At 39.9% G+C, this 15,611-nt stretch overlaps 1 protein-coding gene and 1 pseudogene across 5 annotated transcripts in view; one reads left to right on the top strand and one right to left on the bottom strand.

Moving 5' to 3' along the window:
* The window catches only part of ARHGEF28 (Rho guanine nucleotide exchange factor 28), a 306,584-nt gene that overhangs the window by 99,709 nt on the left and 191,264 nt on the right, over window positions 1-15,611 (top strand). The window lies entirely within an intron of this gene.
* Window positions 6,305-6,593, bottom strand: LOC118528373 (cytochrome c oxidase subunit NDUFA4 pseudogene; annotated as a pseudogene).

The following is a 15,611-nucleotide window of genomic DNA, read 5'->3' as shown; positions in this document are numbered from 1 at the left end:
CAGGCGCCCCTGACTAGTTTTTATTATCAGTGGATGTTGAACTTGGTTAAACCTTATCTCAATAGATGCACAAAAAGTATTTTTCTTCTGTAGTCTGTTAACATGGTGAATTACATTGATATTTGAATGTTGAGCCAGTCTTAAATTCCTGAGATAAACCCCACTTGGTTGTGCCATGTTATCCTTTTTATGTGTCACTGGGTTTAATTTCCTAATACTTGTTGTTTTTTTCCCTATGTTCATGAGGAACACTGGTCTGTAGTTTTTTCCTCGTAATGCCTTTGTCAGGATTCAGCAGTAATGGAATTCCTTTTTCACCTGAAGAAAGATTCCATATACGTAGACTAGGAATTCTTTTTGTTGATATAAAATGAGGTAGTAAAATGATAAAAAAAAAAATACAGTGAAACTACAAGTAAGTCTTTTTTGACTGAAGTGGAAGTGAAGATCTTTTGATCCTTGTTCACCTTTCTCTGTTTCCTGGTGAGATGGATGCTTTCTTCTCCCCCCCATATGTGACTTGATACCTAGAGTGTACTCCAGGGCCAGTGCCAGTTTCTATCTTGTTGCTGAGGCTGTGCCAAAGGTTCCAGCAAGCCTGGGCTCAATTGCATAGAATTTTGCATGCATGTTAACCAGTGGAGGGAAATGGGGAAAAAAGTATTTGGAACAGGCACAAAGTTCAGTGAACTTTTCCCTTGAAATTATCAGCATGCTTCTATTATACACAGAACAATAGAAAAGTCCTCATTAGACTAGCAGAACTGAGGCCTATTCCCACTACTTGCATTCCAGGCTCTTAACCTAGTTCATGAATTACCCTTCTTTCATTCTCTTGGAGGAGAAATGGAAGGAAATTGGTTGTAGGATAATACCAACTTTGTTCTGAATTTGGAGTTTACTACATTGATTTATGAAGTATAATTACTGAAATATAAATATAGTGAGCATTTGTTGAGAGGGGTTCCTTTAGTCACTATTTATTGTGCTTTTCCCAAATACCTCATTCCACTTGTACTTGCAAATGGGGGAGATGCCACAGTCCTAAGAAAACAAAATTACTATATGAAATACAAATTTTAATGCAAATGCCATATTTGATGAGGCACAGTTATTGTGAAAAACTTCTTACCTTCCACACAAAGGCTGTTTTTAGGTCTGTATGGAAAACTTATTTCCCAGGGTCCAGATTGGTGGAAAGTATTACACAGGCAAATTCTAGGGGATCATTTCAAGCATATTCTCAAATGCAGCTAGCCATTCTCCCAGGACCTCTCTTGGTCTTTTTATTTTTCTGTCTTCATAATTGCTTTGTAAAATTCTTTGTTTTCATTCACCCCACCCCTCCAAGCTCTTGACGTTGTGTTGACACAGGGCTAAGTGTCAAATCGTAGATGCTGTAGTTTCTTGCTGATATGACTTACCTTTGCCTCTTGGAACAAGTGAGGGTTGATTTGGGGGCAGGGAGTGGTTGGGCAAGGGCACAGGAAGAGGAAATTGAGTCACTAGTGTCTTTCTGGGCCTGTTGATTGGATTCTGGAACAGATAGAAGCATCTAGCAGAACTATTTGAGATGTGATATTGACATGTTTGTGAACATCACCACTCTCAGAAGTCTGGAGAGAGGAGCCATGATGGTGTTTTGAAGGAGGGGACAGTCATCCAAGGATTTGGTCATAGTGAATACTTCTTAGATTTGTAAGATGGACTTTTGTAACTGGGGAATGGCCATAGACATTTTCATGGTAAATAAAATATTTTTGGTTCTTATCTTGAAGGAATACAGAGTAGTAATATATGCACATTCCAGGTTGATGTATTCCTTCTTCTGTTTGGCACTATTTGTCTTGCCTTGAGTAGGTGTGTGTACACATGTGCAAAATTTGAAATGGAAAATGGATGTCCTTAAGGAGAAATTTATGTCATTATTTCCTCACCAGGAAAAATGAAAGAAAGAACAAAGCTGAGAATAACCTGGATTTTAGATTTAGTAAGTGGCATGAACTGGGAGATACAGGTGACCCAGTTGTACCACGTTAACATTTTAATGTCAAGGAAGTAATTTAACTTCCCTGTGTCTTGGTCCTCATTAATAGAGTGAGGGGATTAGGTACTTGGCCTTATAAAGTGCCTGCATCATTGACTAGCACATAGTTAATTATCATCATCATCTCTTGAACCAGATAGAAAATGGAGGCAGGGCTTGAAGAAGGACAAAGCCAGCCTCTGAGTTTGGGAATTATGATATAGTGAGGTAGGAATGCAGGACGTTGGCTTTCTCACTTGGAACCCAGCAGAGATTTTTGATTCACATACTGAAGGTGTGAAGAGAAATGACACCAGAGCTAGACATGTCCTTTTCCGGGAGGCACTGAGGAAAATCACTGGGCATTGAAATGTGTCCAGTGATAATTCTTCCGTTGTCAGAATAAAATGCCAGGGAAGTCCAAGATCAAAGGAGATAATATGTACAGAAGCATATTTTGAGGATATTCTTTGTTTGCTTTATCATCAGTATGATGATACCTTTATCAGCACACCTTCTGGGCCATACGTTTATCTTTGTGTTTATGTACCTGTATCATTTAGATAAACTCACATGGAATCACATGCACAAATCCTTTTTTTTTTTTTTTTTAAGATTTTATTTATTTGAGAGAGAGCATAAGCAGGGGGAAGGGCAGAGGGAGAAGCAGACTCCCCACTAAGCAGGTAGCCCAATGTGGGCCTCCATCCCAGGACCCCGGGATCATGACCCAAGCCAAAGGCGGACACTGAATCAACTGAGCCACCCAGACGCCCCAATACATGCATATTTCTAAAGTTTTACAAAAACCTGTTTCTATTATCATCACCCAAATCAAGGTAGAGAACACTGTCTAGCATACTTGTGTGCCCCCTCCCAGTTGTTACCTACCCCAGAGGTAAATGCTGTTTGGATTATCATCATAGATTGGCTTCATGAAGTAAGAGATTTTAACTGAATATTTTCTTCCTAACATGTTAGTATTGAGAAAATAAAAACAAGACACAAAAATGTTTAGCTGAACAATAGCCAAACTATGGAAAGAGCCTAGATGTCCATCAACAGATGAATAGATAAAGAAGATGTGGTATATATATATATACAATGGAATATTATGCAGCCATCAGAAAAATGAAATCTTGCCATTTGCAATGACGTGGATGGAACTAGGGGGTATTATGCTAAGCGAAATAAGTCAATCAGAGAAAGACAAGTATCATATGATCTCACTGATATGAGGAATTTGAGAAACAAGACAGAGGATCATAGGGGAAGGGACGGAAAAATGAAACAAGGTGAAACCAGAGAGGGAGACAAACCGTAAGAGCCTCTTAATCTCAGGAAACAAACTGAGGGTTGCTGGAGTGGTGGGGGGTAGGAGGGATGGGGTGGCTGGGTGATGGACATTGGGGAGGGTATGTGCTATGGTGAGTGCTGTGAATTGTGTAAGACTGATGAATCACAGACCTGTACCCCTGAAACAAATAATACCTTATATGTTAATAAAAAAAAGGAAACTAAAAAAAATGTTTAGCTGAGACAGAAAAGAGTGAGTTCTCCGATTATATTTACTAACAACTAACTTCCTCCTTATACAAAGTAAATACTTGTTCATAAGGTTAACTCATTTCTTACCACTCCTGTGAAAACACTTCTCCCATTGTGTGGGTCAGGCTACAGTACTCTGATTTAGGCAAAATAGAAAGTAATTGGAAGATGGCTGGAAACCCAACTCAAAAGAGCGAGGAACCACAGTCAAAGTCTTGTCTTGTCGTCAGTGGAATCTGGGTTTGGTGCTGCTGCTGGACTGTGTGGCTGATTCCCTTTGCAGTCCCCCCTGCTCATGCCATGAACAATCTCTCTGACCCCTGGGTCTTTATGTCACTCACCCCAAATTTAGAATCTGAAATGGGACATGATGAGCTGACCCTAGGACATATGACTGCCAAAGACCAGTGTAGGAAATGTCCATTTTTATATTGTGAGGTAGGGTCTCGCCTGCCATGAGGACCCAAATAATGGATGATTTGCTAAAAAAAGGAAGAGGTTTGGATGTCATTCAGACAAAAAAGAAACTGAGCAAAACCCAAAAGGCAAACTGTCTACAATACCTCAAAATTGACTTCTGTTATTTTAAAGCCTTTATTTCTTGCAAAAAGAAATTTTATCTAGAGGTCACAGCACATCTAAAGTATTAGGTGTTAAGTAGCAGATTCCATGTACCTTCAGGACAGAGCACTGTTATCTCAATATGGTATTCACTTGAGTGGGGGAACTATTAACAGAGCTCCGAATACTTATCTCCTAGGAGTAATGCCTTGAGTTTTCAAGTAAAATTGTCTAGGTGTCATTTGTCTTGCATAGAAATATGCTGGCATTGTAAAGAAATCTTCCCCTGTCCTGTAACTGAGTAGTGACTTATGCTAATCATAGTTTCCTCTTGATATGTTTGGATGGTATCAGCTACCAGGGCTCAATAGAGGGGCACACAAAGATGAGGTGTTACCACCTTCATTTATTACAAAGAGGGAGGAGGATAATCTCTCTTGATATAAACTACAGGCTTATTTTGGAATGAAGACTCATAATTTAATTCACTGCCTTTTAGAAGTTAAACACGATCAAGAGGAGGGCTGTTTTGGGGTTTTTGTTTTTGTTTTTAATGACAAGCTGTGATGAACCAGGCACCTTTGATCCCTGAACGTGCTCACATAAACAGTTATAGCTCTCAATTGAGAATTGTTGCTTTCTTCGCTTTGGTGGCAAGTCTTGAGAATTTTGTGACAATTCTGAGTATAGTGGCTATGTCATTGTATAGTATTTTGAGCGCTGAGGGCCTGTTTTGAGATCCAGTGTTGTTCTTTCTCATGTTATTTGTAGTAGGAGTCTACATGGTTATCCAAACTGTTGTCTGGATTTTGCTTGTGTTTATTTTGGTTGAACCAAGTTGGGGTCGGTAATACTTACTACTGATGTAATCAGTTGGACTACTTAGCAATGGGGTCCTGTTCACCCAGTGTTGTTGGCCATCTCTCTGTCCCTTCCACCCTTCCCAGTGATGGTGATCATGGGCCTGCATTTATTTCAGTTCTCTTTGTTATGGAAACACCATTGCTCTCCTAACTGGCCAACCCCAGTCGTTGCAGGTTCTTGGTTATATTCTTGAAACTTTTCCAGAGTGCATGTTTTTCAGCCCTGTCCATAGTCACATCATGGCTTCATTATGAACATAATTTGAAGGACTGTTTGATGGATTTAGAGAAAATGTCTGCTTCAGCTAAGTTAATTCGGCTTAAAATATTAAATATTTCTTAATATTAGGGGAAAAAATCTGAATTCTGAGTAATTATAAAGCCAATGTTGAGGATGTAAAACTTATTACTAAAAGATACTCTATACTTCCTGTGCTCACAATTTCTAAATGTTTCCCACTATAAAAAGCACACTGTTGTTGTTATGAGTGACCTGTTCATATACTTTAAGTATATTCTTTATTTGAAGAGTCAGTGAATCTAGAACATTTATTGAGACAGAGGATGCTGAATGAAGTGTAAGAAAAAACCCCAAAACAAACAAAAAAAATCACTGAAAAATTGACCCAAGCAGATGTAAATGAACATAAAGGGACTGCATATTTTCATAGTTTGTGGTTCTACTCAACTTTGGAAGTGCAGGCCGATTTTCACATTAATGTGACAAATTATTTGGTGTGATTGATTTGTCCCCATCCTAGATCCCAGCTGAAGGTGTTTTTTTTATTTTTTTGTTTTCTTTTTGGATGGGAAGCCCTACTTTATTTATTTAATCCTGGTATAATTAACATACAGTGTTGTATTAGTTTCAGGTGTACAATATAATGATTTGATGGTTCTATACATTACTCAGAGCTCATCAGTACAAGTGCACTCCTTAATTCCCATCACCTATTTCACCCATCCCCCCGTCCACCTCCCCGCTGGTAACCACCATTTTGTTCTCTATACTCAAGACTCTGCTTTTTGTCTCTTTTTTCTTTGTTCATTTGTTTTGCTTCTTAAATTTCATATATGAATAAGATCATATGGTATTTGTCTTTCTCTGACTCACTTAATTCACTTAGCATTATACCCTTTAGATCCATTCATATTGTTGCAAATGGCAAGATTTCATTCCTTTTTTTCAAGTTTCAGATACTTATTAATCAGTGTAAACCCCCAACACAATATACCAACATGATTTTGTGCATTCAGAGGGGAAATAAGTCCTGGATAAGTGGAACGCTATGCAGATGTCTTCTGGAAGACCTTCATTCTAAGCAGCTTTATAGTGAAACGTTTCATTTAGAAGTCTGGACCTTCTTTCTTCAGTTTGCTGTAATCCCATTCACTGAGTAGATCTTGTATTGACCATTGGGACCTAGTTTGTTCCAAGGTTCTGGGTTATTCTTTCTACCCCAACTGACATCTGGATTGGACAGTGCCAGGTGCAAGACATACAGTGCAACTCCAGTACTTCCTCCTTCAATAAATATGTATAGCGGGATCAAGCTTGGATGCTTCTTGGCCTCACCCAAGATGTGGCTTAACATGGTTGTGGTAGAGGCCTCAGATCCAGAAGGAGAAAAGATCAAATCTGCAAGGCCCACCACTAAGTAGTCCCTATACCAGGGATTAATCTCCTTCTCTTTTAGGGTTGAGTAAAGTTTTATTGTATATATACACCACATCTTTGTTATCCATTCGTCTATGGATGGACACTTGGGTTGCTTCCATTTTTTGGCTATTGTAAACAATGTGGCAATAAACATAGGGGTGTATATATCTTTTTGAGTTAGTGTTTTTGTATTCTTTGCATTAATACCCTGTAGTGTGATTACTGGATCATATGGTAATTCTCTTTTTAATTTTTTGAAGAAGCTCCATGCTGTATTCCACAGTGGCTGTACCAGTTTGCTTTCCCACCAGCAGTGCTTGAGGGTTCTTTTTTCCACATCCTCGCCCACACTTGTTCTTTTTTGTGCTTTTGATTTTAGTCATTTTGACAGGTGTGAGGGGATATCTCATTGTAGTTTTGATTTGCATTTCCCTGATTATTAGTGGTGTTGAGCATCTTTTCAGCCTTAGGTGTTTTGCTCCTTCTTCTCCCTTCCTTTCTTGGTCACCTGACAGATTTTCTGGGAATCTGCCCTGTTAAGCTGCTTATGTCATTTGGATTGCAGACTTCCTTATTTCCCTGTTGTCTTTAATCTTGTCCTCTTCACATTGTGGTTAATCTCCCTGCTCTCTTTCCTGTAGCTGTCTTTCTGGGTTTCTGCCTTTCCCTTTCTGGGAAATCTCTTTATTAGAATATCAACCTGGTATTTGAGAAAACTGAAATGACAACAATAACTTAGGTTGTGTACAATATAACCACAACACTGGAAAGTAGAAAGTGGTCATGGTCATGTTTTTATTCATCATTGAATGTTTATTCATTACTACTTTTGGTAATGAAAGTAGAAGTTTGCCAACTGGATGTCAGGTATTGCCCTGAGTGCTGGAAATTCAAAAAGAAGAGAGCTTTTAGCTTTCTGGGCATGAGATGTGGTAGAAGGAAAGATAAACCATAATTATCATGTGTCAGCATGTGAAAGGATGCTATTTGTAAGTTTACTGTTGTATTAATTAGAGCCGCAAAGAACTATTGTTATGGGTCATGGAAATGATACTGTTATATTGGAAATAGTGTTAATTAAAATGGAATTTTTCTATATACTAGTTAGGAAGAGTTTAGATCTCCTCAAGCTATATTCCAGAAGAAATAGTGTTTGTTCACTTAATTCTAAGAAAGCTGTGTTCTCCTGCCTCCCTGTTCCCTGGGCAGTAGAACACAAAATGAGTCCACTCCAGTATATGTAGTCTGATGCAATGGTATAAATAGTTCCTTTAGGTTTTGTACACTTGCTTATTTATATAAAATTCTCAATTACTCAGATATGTGTCTTTCTCTGTTCCTTTCGGGGATGCTTTCTGCATGTATGGGGAAGGGAGTGGGGATTGGGCGTCTCTTGCCTTCATGACAGTTTTCAATGAACTTTTCCATCTTTGGGTGTCTGACTGGTATCTGCAGCTATGTAGGTTGTGGTTTGGTCTCTCTGAGCTATGTCAAGCCTGACTTGTGGTCCTCAGTTGACCTAGACTCCATCTTGCAGCTCCTGCAGACACTCTTCTGGACCTCTCCAGATCTATCACACCCTCCATCCAGTGCATGGCCTATGACATCACCCTTGTAATCTCTGCAGTGGGTTATCTTTTTGCTAGCCAGGCCTATTGCCTCTCAACTCACTTCTGTCTACTTCCTCCTTAGGAGTGCACAGGAACTTCTGGTCCCATCCACACCATACCAGAACTCAAAAGTGGCTATACCATAGGTCAAATGTTACTTTCACTCTTGGAGTGAAAGTATAAAGTTACAGGACACTAACTTATCTGACACCTCTCCTGTGCTAGAACCAAAAATCAGAAGGGAGATGAGGGCTCACATATGTTACTACCCACCTCTCCTTATACCCCCTGGTCCCAGAGGGGGTGAATTTTAGGCTTTCTGCTCTCATAGGTTCTTTCTCTTCTAGGGTAGCAAGTGCCATCCATAGCCTTAATAAGAAGCAGCTTTGTCTTTCATAGAAGACACCATAATCTGTATTTTTCAAGTTCTATTCTTGATAAAGCCGAATTTTCCAGCCCATTGTCTTGACATAAAATCATATTTTCAATGTCAGAAGCAGATAGTTCTCTTTTGTTTTCTGCTATAACAATGCTAAAATGCCCTCTCTCCTCAGTATAACCTTCCAGAGCCCCAAGGCTTCAGGCTGACGTGAGAAAGATGACATGCTTAAATTGAGTGTGTGTGTGTGTGTGTGTGTGTGTGTGTGTGTGTGTGTGTGTATTGAGAGTGGTGGAGGAATCACTATTTTTCAAAGTATTACCCTTGTCATACTAGGTATCAGTCACTAAGTAACTTCCTTTGCAAGTTGGAAAACACAGGTATCACATCCATAGTGGGTACATGTTCCTAGAAACAAAGCCCTGTGTTGTATGTTTATAATGAAAACCTCAATAACAAGGCAAATTTTATTCCTTTTTTAAAGATTTTATTTATTTATTTGACAGAGAGAGAGAGAGAACAAGCAGGAGGAGCAACAGAGGGAGAGGGAGAAGCAGGCTCCCCTTCAGAGCAGGGAGCCTGATGCGGAACTCAATCCCAGGACCCTGAGATCATGACCTGAGCCGAAGGCAGATGCTTAACCAACTGAGCCACCCAGGCGCCCCTAGGCAAATTATATTCTTACATAGGAACAAAATATTAACTGGGGTTCCTAAGTACTGGATGTGACTCGTTGCCAGGTGTCATTGAAGGAAAGCCCCAGACTACCAGGCAGTAGGGAAGAAGTACCGGCAGAAGAATGGACAGCTGTAGGTGCTCATATTAATCCTGTCTGTTGGACCGTATGCCTCAGGGGCAGATGGGTTAAACTAAGAATGTGTTGTTGTAAAAGATGAATGAGTTAACGTATGTTATTTTGAATCTGGCAGTTGCCTTAAATATGAAGTAGGAATATTGAAAATAATGCAAATATGCTTTTTCTGTTGTCCCTTTTGATTATAGAGATCATTTAATAATCATGGTAGTTTATGGGTAAGAGTAAATGACCCCATGCGTAGACATGACAGGTGGTTCCTGGAGGCAGCACATCCTTCTTTTGGATGGATTGAATCAGTGATGAGAGCTTGCAAAACTAAGGTGGTTTGAATCGGACAGAGCAAGTGATGGGAAAGGAAGGAAGGGGAGAACTTGAAGGAATGAGGGTCATAAGAGTTAGCAGAGAGGTCACATAAGGTGGCATTTGGCTGTTATGATGTCAGAGGGGGCTTTTATCTAGGAGTTGGAGGTGTGGTAGGATGTTGGCTGGATTGTAGTGACCTAGAAGGGGTGATGGGGATGGCAGAACTTGATGATCACAGGAAGGAGCGAGGGGATACAAGATGAAGGAAGAAGTTGACCCTAAAATGGCATTGGACTTGGACATGTTGATAATCTCATTACGGTGCCAGTGGGAATGCAAGAGGAGGAAGACGAATGATGGGTGGGATGGTAAAACCTGACGAGCTGGGAGTGAACGCATAGGTGGAGTTTGAAGAGAGTTGTCCTCCGAGACTTGAAAGTGCATTAGGGCCACGGGCTGGACCAAGGTTCTGGTCCACACCTTCCAACCCATTCCTTGTTCTTCCTTCTGACCAGCTTCTTACAAATGGCACATACATATCTCAAAGTGGACATCCAAGAAAACGAAAGTGCCACCTACACCAGAATTAAGCAAACATTGTCACTTTGCTGACCATCTTAGGATTTGAAGAACCTTTGGGGTAATTTGAAAGACCCATGCCTTTGAAAATAGCAGCTTTAGGGGTGCCTGGGTGGCTCAGTCCTTAAGCATCTGCCTTCAACTCAGGTCATGATCCCAGGGTCCTGGGATTGAGCCCTGCATCAGGCTCCCTGCATCAGGCTCCCTGCTCGGCGGGAAGCCTGCTTCTCCCTCTCCCACTCCCCCTGCTTGTGTTCCCTTTCTTGCTGTCTCTCTGTCAAATAAATAAATAAAATCTTTAAAAAAAAATAGTAGCTTTATATAAAATGTGGTGGTTCTCCATTTTCCCCAAAACAGGAGGCTTGAACTTATATTAATCATTAGCTTTAAAATAGAGATTAGAACATTTCTTTACTTAAATTCTCACTAAGGTCTTTGTTTTGAGAACCTGGAGAGCAGGAAGCTGCTGAATCTGGACTTCTTTGCTTTTTCTTTCTCCCTTGGGCTGTGAAGGGCAAGGAAAGCCACAGGGCTGTCCCTCACAGTGTGCAAGGGAACATGGGGGCCCTGGGGTGTGAAATGAGATGCAGTCCCTTGCCTCAGTGTCTGTGAAGACTCTATATAATACCAACTTCAGGGTTTTGTGGATACCCGTTGGCCAAAGACTTCCTTCTCCAAACCTCCACTTGTATTGACTTACAGAGTCACTGCTGACACCAACCTGTCCTGCCGAATCCAGAAAACGAGTTGATGCAATCCTTGAGAAGTGAAGTAAAATCATTACTTAGATCCTGTTGAAGGTGCAGAGAGGGACAAATCTAAAATGTTCAAAGTGCCTGTGGGTTTGGTCTGTTGGTCAATGACTTTAAGTTTATTTCCCTCCAGAAGGTACTTCTACTTGAGCGCTGTGGGGGCCTTTGTTTAAATAAAATGAGCCTGAATTTGGCTTACCTGGCTAGTTTTCATTTGGCTTTTAATTTTTAAATGCCCATTTTAAAGACTTTATTTATATTTATTAGTAGTGTCTTTTTTTTTTTCTTTTTTTAAACTGGGGAGCCTTTTGCATGGGAACTATTGAGGAAACTTGGTCCCATCTGTTAGTATACGCCTTGTCTGAGATGTCCTTGGTGTAAAAGGCTCAGAAACAGTTCTGTCATGTGTCCCATGCTGGCCCCACCCTAACCTGGAAAATTTTCTGCAGATCTAGACACTTAGTCAATGTTTAATGGTCATATCTGAAAGCCTGTCAGTTAGGGACTTTTGCAGCTATTCACCGCTAGTTGAGAAATAATTAAGCAGGAGCCTACAGATCTGTCCGGCATATGTGGACTCAGAGATAGAAAAGCTTGGTTCTCTGCTGGACTGTTTCGTAGACTAAGCAAAAAGATTCATTGTGAATGTATAACAAAAGCTTTTCAGAAAGGAGAGAGGGCGAGAGATAATTAATATTCTTGAACATCCACTACATACCAAACACTGTGCTCGCTGTTTTGTAAACCTTTTATCTAATTCCCATGACTTACCCAGTGTGCTAAGTATGGTTTTTTCCTTTCAAAGGCTCAGAGAGATTATAAATGATGTGTCCAAAGTTGCACAGCTATTAAATGGATTCCCTGGGACCATCAGACTGGAATGACTCCATAAGTGTGTGGAGGGGATGAATAAAACACAGGGGCCCAGTTCTCTTGACCTGCAGCTCAAGCAAGTTTCCATGTTACCATTTCATCTCTCACCTTATATTTTTCAAAAGGTACAATGCTTTATTTTTTTAGGAAGACCTGCTTTGAGTAGGACATGAAAATAATGGATGTGAATTTTCTTGCTTTCATTTATTATTGGACATTTGGTTACTAATTGAAACTTGACAGTGCTACTCCTGACAAATTCAATTCCCAGAAAAGCCCTGACAAGAAACAAACAGGTATTTTATGGTAAATCCCTGTTCAGAGACCATGAACATGATGGTTAATGTGTGTGTACATATATATGTTTATATATAAACAGGGCTAACTTGAGTTCTAAAGTAGCTGTTCTTTGGTGGTCTGGTTTAATGAACAGATTAGGATAATCTCTCTTGTTTAATGTAGACAGCCCTTTTAAGGCTTTAAAAATAATCTCCTAATTAGCCCATTCTCTTTCAAGAATATTAGTTTGCTAGTCTCTGTTTTTTACATATTAGGAGGTTTCTTTCTTTCTTTCTTTTTTTTTTTTTTAAGATTTCTTTATTTGAAAGAGAGACAGGGACAGAGCATGAGCAGGGGGGGAGAGGCAGGTAGCAGAAGAGGGGGAGGGACAAACAGACCCCCACTGAGCAGGGAGCCTGATGCGGGCTCGATCCCAGGAGCCCAGGATCATGACCCAAGCCCAAGGCAGACGCTCAACCGACTGAGCCACCCAGGCGCCTGATATATTTCACTCCATAGTTTAATTTAAGAAGGTTTTGCATTATTTTCAAAGTGTTCAGGAAAGAGATTAATGTAATTGTTGTCCAGTAATAATTTCTGTACCTTAGGCCACTTTACTCCCTTACCTTCTCCACAGATAAAAGAATAGGTGTCACTCTCTTATCTTCAGAGAAAAAGAATATTTCTTAGGAAAAAGAATTCTCTACTTTATAAAAACTGGTTTTCGTATCTCTGTTCTAATTAAACTCTTTTAAGCTCATGATAAGCATCAGTTAAGGCTTATTTGTATGCTCTTCTAAAGGGTGAGTGGGGAGGGGAGAGACCAAACAAAACAGAAAACCAGTTCCCTCACTAAGCTCAAGAGAAAGTTCCTTGTTCCCAAATCCGTTTGTGAGGATAAGCCATTCTAAATCTCTTCAGCCCCTCTCAGAAGCACTTTTGTAATATCCAGAGGTGTGGAGGGCATTTTAAGCCCTAAATTGAGCAAACCAAACTGGCCTGGTGACTGCTTAGTCATGCCTTAATCTGTCTAGAAATGGTTCTGGCATGGGCTTGAGGGTTAGAAGTGCTCAGTCACAACCACATCCCGGCTCTCTGGCGTGGATTTCAGAGTTTGCATTTGGTTGCCTCCTGAAAGTATTAGACTAGAAAATTGTACCTGCTGTCCTCACGCCCTTTTAAACACCTTCTCTCCAGCTCTGGAATCCCTTGTATAGTGTCCAGTGAGTGGTCCACAGAGGTGCCCTTGCCAGGGTCTGCAGGGATATTGCAGACAGGCCTGAGTATCCTGAACAGTATTTAATCTCCTCACCCCTATTAAAAATTCTCATTTCTGTGTCCCAGGCCTTCAGCATCCCATGTCTATTAGGTGATAATTATTAAAATACTTAATAAAATAGGGCGCCTGAGTGGCTCAGTTGGTTAAGCGACTGCCTTCGGCTCAGGTCATGATCCTGGAGTCCCTGGATCGAGTCCCGCATCCGGCTCTCTGCTCGGCAGGGAGTCTGCTTCGTCCTCTGACCTTATCCCCTCTCATGTGTTCTCTCTCTTTCTCAAATAAATAAATAAAATCTTTAAAAAAAAAATACTTAATAAAATAATTAAAATTAATAAGTAAAAATTTTGAAGAAACATAGGTGTGTTTTGGAGAAAGAATCACCCAGAACAGAATATAATCTGGATATGAGTAGGCTTTCAGTTCCAAGTAGTTTTTTTTTTTTTTTTTTGCAAGTTTGTTAAAGTATAATGTTTTTTTGGTAAAATCCATCCTTCTTAGTATATAGTTCTTAGTTTTGACAAATGCATTCAGTCCTGTAACTAGCCCCACAATCCAGATATAGAACATTTTTATCACCCCCCCAAATTCCCTGTGCTGCCCCTTGGTTATAGTCAGTGTCTCTCCTAATCCCAGTCTCTGGCAACTGTTGATCTGCCCTCCTCCCTATATTTTTACCTGTCGCAGCATGTCCTATAAACGGAATCCTAAATGATATAGCCCTTTGAGTCTGGTTTTGGCCATTCAGTGTAATGCATTTGAGATTCATGCATGTGTTGTGTGTCTCAGTAGTTCATTCCTTTGTGTTGCTGAATAGTGTTCACCTGTGTGGAGATGCTACGGGCCGTTTATTCTTCAACTGAAGGAATTTTGAGGTATTATCACTTTTCGGTGGTTAAGAATAGAGCCACTGTAATCATTTGTACAATTTCTGTGTGAACATAAGTTCACAACAATATCTACACAAATACCTAGGAGTGGGATAGCTGCATGACCAGTTTATCAAAGGGTGATCATTATATTTACTTGAAATTTTATGATTTTTCTCTTACTCATGAATATGATGATGCAGGGTCACTGTAGAAATCTTGAAAAATACAGAAGAACACCAAGAAGGTTAAAACAGCAACAACAACAACAAAACCCTAATCTCCTGTATCACTCATTTTATTCTGGGTATGTGCAGTTATTTGAACAAAAATGTTTATTTACCTATTTTGTGACCTATTTTTCACTTCACAAATATTTTTCTGTATCATTAAGTATTATCATAATTTTGAATGATTTCACAAATACCCAAGAAGTAAACTTGATGATAGGAATATCATAAATCATGGCACACTGATACAGGAGAGGTTTTGGCACAGAGGAACTTAGAATTCCTCAGGTGTGGCTCTTCGCACATACCTAATCCTATTCACACAGCCCTGTATTACATGAATTCATTTAGGAACACTTAGAACTAGTATGACCAGTTGTCTCTCTGTGGATATGACCTTTAACTCTGAGGCTTATTCTATTCTATGAATAGAATTTTGGTTCACCCTGTTTAATTTTTTCTCTTGGGTGAACTCAATAACTATTAGCAATGATTTAAATGGTGACTGTAAGAATATTATTGTTCTTCACTTTCATAAAGGAATTTGCACTATTTTTCTTAAGTGAAATTAAGGTTAGAGACTATCATAGGTTAAATAATAAGCTAATAACTAAAGATCTTTATTGTATTTTTAAAGAATGCTACCTCCAGGGCATCTGGGTGGCTCAGTCAGTTAAGGCTCTGGTCATGATCTCGGGGTCATGCGATTGAGCCCCGTGTTGGGCTCCACACTCAGGGTGGAGTCTGGCTGGGATTCTGTCTCTCCCTCTGCCCCTCCCTCTGCTTGCTCGCTTTCTCTCTCTCAAAATCAAGAAAACCTTAAAGAAAAAAATGCCGTCTCCATTACTGATTGAAGTAAGGTCTCTGTACTGAGATAGTCCAGGAGTTTGCTTTTTTTCTTGATATTTTGGAAAACTTAGGGATGTTCTTGGTGGGGAGAAGTGCATTCATTCACATGCCTGGTTCGCAGAGCCCTAGGCAAGTCA

The sequence above is a fragment of the Halichoerus grypus genome, chromosome 2 (genome assembly GCF_964656455.1).
Source record: "Halichoerus grypus chromosome 2, mHalGry1.hap1.1, whole genome shotgun sequence".
Taxonomy (NCBI): domain Eukaryota; kingdom Metazoa; phylum Chordata; class Mammalia; order Carnivora; family Phocidae; genus Halichoerus; species Halichoerus grypus.
This window is presented reverse-complemented; position numbering and strand designations above follow the sequence as displayed.